This window comes from Vicia villosa, linkage group LG6, assembly GCF_029867415.1.
Source record: "Vicia villosa cultivar HV-30 ecotype Madison, WI linkage group LG6, Vvil1.0, whole genome shotgun sequence".
NCBI lineage: Eukaryota > Viridiplantae > Streptophyta > Magnoliopsida > Fabales > Fabaceae > Vicia > Vicia villosa.
Genome location: NC_081185.1, coordinates 93,257,137 through 93,263,537, shown reverse-complemented (window position 1 = coordinate 93,263,537; position 6,401 = coordinate 93,257,137). Strand labels below are relative to the sequence as shown.

The following is a 6,401-nucleotide window of genomic DNA, read 5'->3' as shown; positions in this document are numbered from 1 at the left end:
GATTTTGTTACAATATTAATACTAGTAGGAAACCCGTGCTATCGCAGGAGTCTGGTAGAGGTTTTACATTACATGTATCCAAAAAACATAATAGTTAACAATGAAAGAGCTAATAATACATCAAATTTTTTAGCTCTTTAAGTAAAAACAATAAACATATGAATTCATATTACACGATCAATGACTAAATTATTAAATATGACATCATATTTTCAGTGAGATAACATTAATATATTTATAACTTATAATCATTTATCAAAATTTAATTCATGTGTTTGGAATATCAAACATAATATAACTTATTTTGCAGTTCATAGATATTCACGTAATTTCAATCAATAATTGATATCTCATAGATACATTCACGTCAATTAATTTTATAACTTCAAATATATAAAACGGTAACAAAAGAAATAATTAAAAGATAGCTATTAAAATGATCCGTCAATCACCGGTATCTCATAGATACGTTCACATCTACCCGTCAATTCAAATGAGTTAAGAAACCCCAGTTGAATCCAAATGAGTTAATTTTAAAAATTTATTAAACCTATTTGAGATATTAGCCCATTTTCCCAAACTTAATGTATATTATTATAATATAAAAAAATATAATTTTATAAGTTAAAAAAATATAATTTTAATTAAGAAATTAAACATAGTTAGAGAATAAAATTTATTAAACCTATTTGAGATATTAGCTCATTTTTTTCAAACCTAAAATGTATGACATCTCCCGTGAAATATTAAAAGTTTCTACGTTTAACGTATATACTTAAAATATTTAAAAATTAAACAAATAATAAAAATATGAATATGTTAATAGAGTAATTATATTTTGAACATGTACAATTATAAAAAAATAGAAATTTAAAACCTATGTATGGTAAATAATATATATTTATTCTCATATATTTAAAATAATCACATTAAATTTTATCTTTTATTTTTTATGATTACCATTTATCATTAAATTTTCATGACTACCCATTAACATATTTTTAACATGATTACAATTATGAAGTTAATTTGAAAAAATATGGAAAGTTTTAGTTATTTCATAAGTTTACAAAAATTACAAAATTTCAATTGATTTTGTTTTGTTTTGTTAATAAATAAACAATCATAATAATTAATTCTAATATTGAAGCAACATAATAATAATTTATTTATTTACTGTTATTAATGATTAATATCAATAATTGATAATGATTATATGTATTACACAATAATGACCTATCATTATTAATGATTATATGTTTTACAAATTTAAATTGTATGACAGTATATACTTTTAAATAAATCCATAAAATCACTTTTAATTATGATTCTTTTCAATTATTATTTTTATTATTTTTATTTTAGTAAGTCCATATTTGTCATATCATCATCCATTTTTACTGTAGTTTGAAAGTATTCATAATTATAGTTAATACATTAGATATATTTTAGAAAGAGTATCACAAATAAATAAAATATATAGATATAATTATTTTATATTATTTTTTTACATTTTATTTAATAAGATGGAATTTACTATTGATGCGCGGTAAAGTTTATATGTACTACTCCCTCCATTTTTTTATTATAAGTCGTTTTGGAAAAAAAATTGTATTTAAATATAAGTCGCTTTACAATTCCAATGAATAATTAACGCTACTTTTCCTATTATATCCTTAAATATTTATTATTCTCTCTCCTTTCAATTATATAAATTTATCTTCCATATGTCATTAATGAAGGATAATTTTGTAAAAATCTTCATAATTTCTCATTTTCATACAACAATTATTATTTTTCTTCAACGGTGTGAAAAGTCTAAAACGACTTATAATAAAAAACGGAGGGAGTAATTAAATTGGATAATAGTTAATGAGAAAGAAATAATTTACTTTAAGTATGTCTTTCCATTTAAAAAATAATAAGTTATGATTTGATATAGTTTTAATGTTTAATTAAAACAAATACATACAAAAATAAAATCGTGTGTAGGTTACCATTGAAAGCTAATTTATTTTTTTAATAAATAAATTAGCTCAATAATTAATAATAATAATTAATAATTAATATTTAATAATAATTACTAAAAATAACAAAGAAAGAAATTAAATTTTGAACATTATTATTTTGTGTTCTAATTTGTTGGAATTTCGAAGAGCAAGTTTGACTGTTGGTTTGAGAAGATTAATCGTTAATGTTAATTAATTATTAATTATGGTGTACAATGAAGGATTATTGGGAAATAATTATTGAAATTTCCAACTAAATACCAACTCATTAAAAGAAAGAGATACGTGTTTAAAGACTATATATTTGAAAAGACAAATAAATTAAGTTGAAAGATAAACTTTATTAAAAAGAATATATGAAAAATAAAAGGGTAATTATTAATGATCCAAATATATAAAAAAAATAAAAAGAAACTGAAAAGACAAAGAAAGTATAGGAAATGTAAATCGCAACAATTTAGGGTGATGATTAAAACATTAATATTGATATATCTACAAATAAATGATGCTATCAAAGAATGATTAAAACAATCTATATTTATCATTGATAAGTAACAAATAAAAAATGAAGCTAAATTCACTATAAATAATGTAATATAGAAATACATAACATAAAATAACCATGCATAAAAAATTGAATATTTAAAAATATAAACCTGACTTGATTGGAAAAACGCAAACAATGAAGATACAACACTATACCAGTAACTTTATGGCCACAGAAACAACCTTTTCTTCTGCAATTTAATTCATTTTCAATGCATTCATGAGAAAATCTTCAATTGATAACAAATGTATTCATAGAATACAAACCATAATGATCAATTTAAGACACATCCATAATGACCAATTAAATAGTCTCGGTCCATCGAAAATATATATTTTAATAGAAAAATAAATGAATTAATTAAGTAGTCATTTATAAATAGTAAATTAATATAATTTTGGTCTAGAAATCTATATTAATGATATACAAATTAATAATCTCGGCCCGTAGGACATGCCTATTTTTATAAAAAAATAAATGAAATAATAGAATATTAAGTAGTCTAAGTCCGAAAGACATATATATATTTTAAGTTGTCTTGGCAAGTAGAAACTGTATAAAATAGAACTAAAACATAAAAAAAAATTAGAAACAAAAATTAAATTATATTTTTTAATTAATATGTAATAGTGGAAATGACGTAAGTTTAATTATTTATTATATATTTTTGTTATTATATTACTTTAAAGTTTTTATAAATTCAAAATAATAAGGTTTATTTGTTTCAAGACTTGAAATTACATTTTTTAAGAATAGAATTTTAATAAAAATATTTAAAAAATCCACTAAATATGATAAAAATAACAGCTTTTACTTCTCTTACTATTTCACCAATTAGCTGCAAAAAATTACAACAAAATCAAAAACATAAACAAAAATTTTCAAGGAATATTTGTTGATATCTTGTTTGTAAATTAGACCCAATGAACTTACTCCTGGATTCCAACTTGTCGTTAACTTAAATAGCTTATACCCAAAAAAAAATACCCACCTTTCCCTCACCATATAAACACTTATGTAAACTAAACAATTCATTGATCCAGTCGTGGATCCCTTACCCTTTATGTGTATCATAATTGCAAGGATTTGATTGTGTAGCAATAAGTATCGCTAAATAATTGAGACTAATTAATCTAAAAGTCACCGAAATTAAATCTATAAAATTATGCAGTAACAAAGCCAATGATGAGTATTCCTCATCTTATCCAATTAATCTCTAGATGAGCTACAAAATGCTCAACAAAGATAATCTACAACAAAAACAATTTTGAGTGTCGCCGATTTGGACGGCGTGGTATCCACCGCGTCGGTAATCTTTTGTTGTCTAATTGCCTCCAAACTATGTAAACAGAAGTCTGCCAGGTTGTGCCTGAAAGTATAAAATACGCAGTCATTAGATGCAGCAGCAAAAACTTCACTCATTGCACTCAAATGCTTCCCTCTAATCCAAAGCCAACCACATTTGATTTGTAATCCCCATTAACATGAAAAAAAACATGAATTCCATAAAAAATATATGTAGTGTTCTTTGAGTTTTGATTTTTTCTATGAAGCTAAAGTTTCCTAAGTAGCATTGAAAGAGTAAATGCATCTTCATCTTCCTTGTTCACAACACAATAGCATTGAACATAATAGCACTGGAAAAGGAACACCACAATGTTATAAAACTAAGGTATTATGAATTAAACACAAATGAATGGGTGGAATAAAAAATAGTTGGCACAATTATAGCTGCATTTGTAATTGATGGCTCCATAAATTTCTCAGTAATCTCTCGCATCTTCATGAGGATCAACAATGAAATTTCCTCTGAAAAAATCACTTTTCTTCAATCTTGAATTCAAAAACAACGACAGGGTTGTCATCATCTCCAACCATCGTTAACATCTCTCTCAATTCAAAATTAAAATTGAAATAATTTAACATCTCAAATCAACTTTCAAAAATAATTAAAACATGGACTTTTCTCATATGTAAGTTTTGTGATAGAATCTCCTTCCCAAGCATGAATAAAGTTTGAAAGCTCCGCATACACAAAAATATAAAACAACTCAGTTAAACATAATCTAATGGACAAGCTTTTCCTTAACCAAATGATAAACAAATATAGCAGAATTTGATTTGATAATCCAATGTGAATAAAATAGAGAACGACCATCTCTATATACCTCCACAGCCAGAGAGAGCTGCTGCAATAGCAATAGCAGGTGCTCCTCGAACCACCACATCTCGTATAGCATTCCTGAAGAAAGTTGTAAAATATAGTAGATATTAGGATACACAGATTGAAATATAAAACAGATAATAATTCAAATTCAATAGGCGTTTTTTTCCATGTTGATTGTTACTTCAGCAACCGGGACTTGAAATTGCAGACTACAAACTATCTGGTTGCAATGGCCATCAATTATCTTATATTTACCTTCTTTTCATCAAAGAAAAAAAATTGACATTGTTAAAACAACAATCTTTCTAATCCCCTCAGTAACGATCACACAACCCTTGCTAACATCTCCTTAACCACATACAATAACAATCTTTATGACAAAAAAAGCACAATAACAACAATAACAGATTTGAAACATAAATAAAAAAGAAATAAATATGGTAGAATCCTTACCCATTTTAAATTTCTTCCCAATTATACCAGTAGGCTTCAGGGATCTACAAATCTAATTAAAAATCAAAACAATTGAATTCTTCATCACATTACATAGTCCGTAAATGAAAGCTGACAACACAAATCAGAGCAGTAAAATGTTCACCTTTAAGAGCTAGAATTCTGGATTCTAACAATACGATTCAACTTTGAATCAAATCAACAATGTAATGACAATTGCAGCTGAATCGACACTGATATAAAACACCCCAACACACCCATATGGTTCAAACCAAAATGTTATAAAAAAAGATGAGATCTGTAACAAAAACCAAATCATGAAAATTCAAAACCGATTTATAAATTTAGTTTAGCATAAAAAAATACAAAGAAATTAAAATCACAAAACCCTTACCATGAAGCAGTTCCAAGGCCACTTTGTCCCATCATCTCTTGTAATCTTCAGAATATTCGTAATCAGAGAGGAATCAAATTTGTGGATATCGTATTCGAGCTTGCTTTAATCGTCATAGTTGTGATTGAGTGCACGGTGATGCGCGGTGGTCGGAGTAGAGAAGAAAGATGGCGAAATTGCCACCAGTTTCAGGGGTGGGGATGGTGTTTCGTCAGATTTAGGTTGGCGACAGCGGCAACATAAAGATACAGTGGTTGCTTTCTCGGCGGAGAGAAGATGGAGCGTAGCCGCTGCATGTGTTGTTTCTGAACATGATGAAATTGAAGATGGAGTGAAAGTGTTTTGAAAGAAAAAAATGATGTTTCAGCTTCCCTCGAGCGTTTCACTTTCATTTCAATTTATTTGCTCTTCCCCAAATATTCGTGTTTATCGTATAATCCTTGAAGAAAAAAAATGATGTTTCAGCTTCCCAATAAGACAAAATATGACCTTTATTAAATTATATATATATATATATATATATATATATATATATATATATATATATATATATATATATATATATATATATATTATAATAATAAAACCAAAAAAATACAAATAAATTATACCAATTAAAATGTGACACATCATACAGCATTAATTGTCAAATGAATATGGTTGAGTTATTCAACAAAATGACAAATTTACCCATGGAATATGAACAGTTTTAGTTATTTAGTAAAAGGGCTTAACTTGTAATTACCAGATACTTTACCTTTTATATATTATAATAATATAATAGATTATAATAGATAGATAGATTAGACTATTGATGAAGTAAGCACATTT

General features: G+C 25.7%; 1 long non-coding RNA gene across 1 annotated transcript; it reads right to left on the bottom strand.

The window, feature by feature from the left end:
* Positions 1-3,205: 3,205 nt before the first annotated feature.
* LOC131609332 (uncharacterized) lies at positions 3,206-6,017 on the bottom strand. The gene is made up of 5 exons (XR_009286099.1): positions 5,571-6,017; positions 5,322-5,474; positions 5,177-5,228; positions 4,725-4,798; positions 3,206-3,925 (listed from the first exon to the last, which is right to left on the bottom strand). It is a non-coding gene; the product is annotated as an uncharacterized LOC131609332 (long non-coding RNA).
* Between the last annotated feature and the right edge of the window lie 384 nt (positions 6,018-6,401).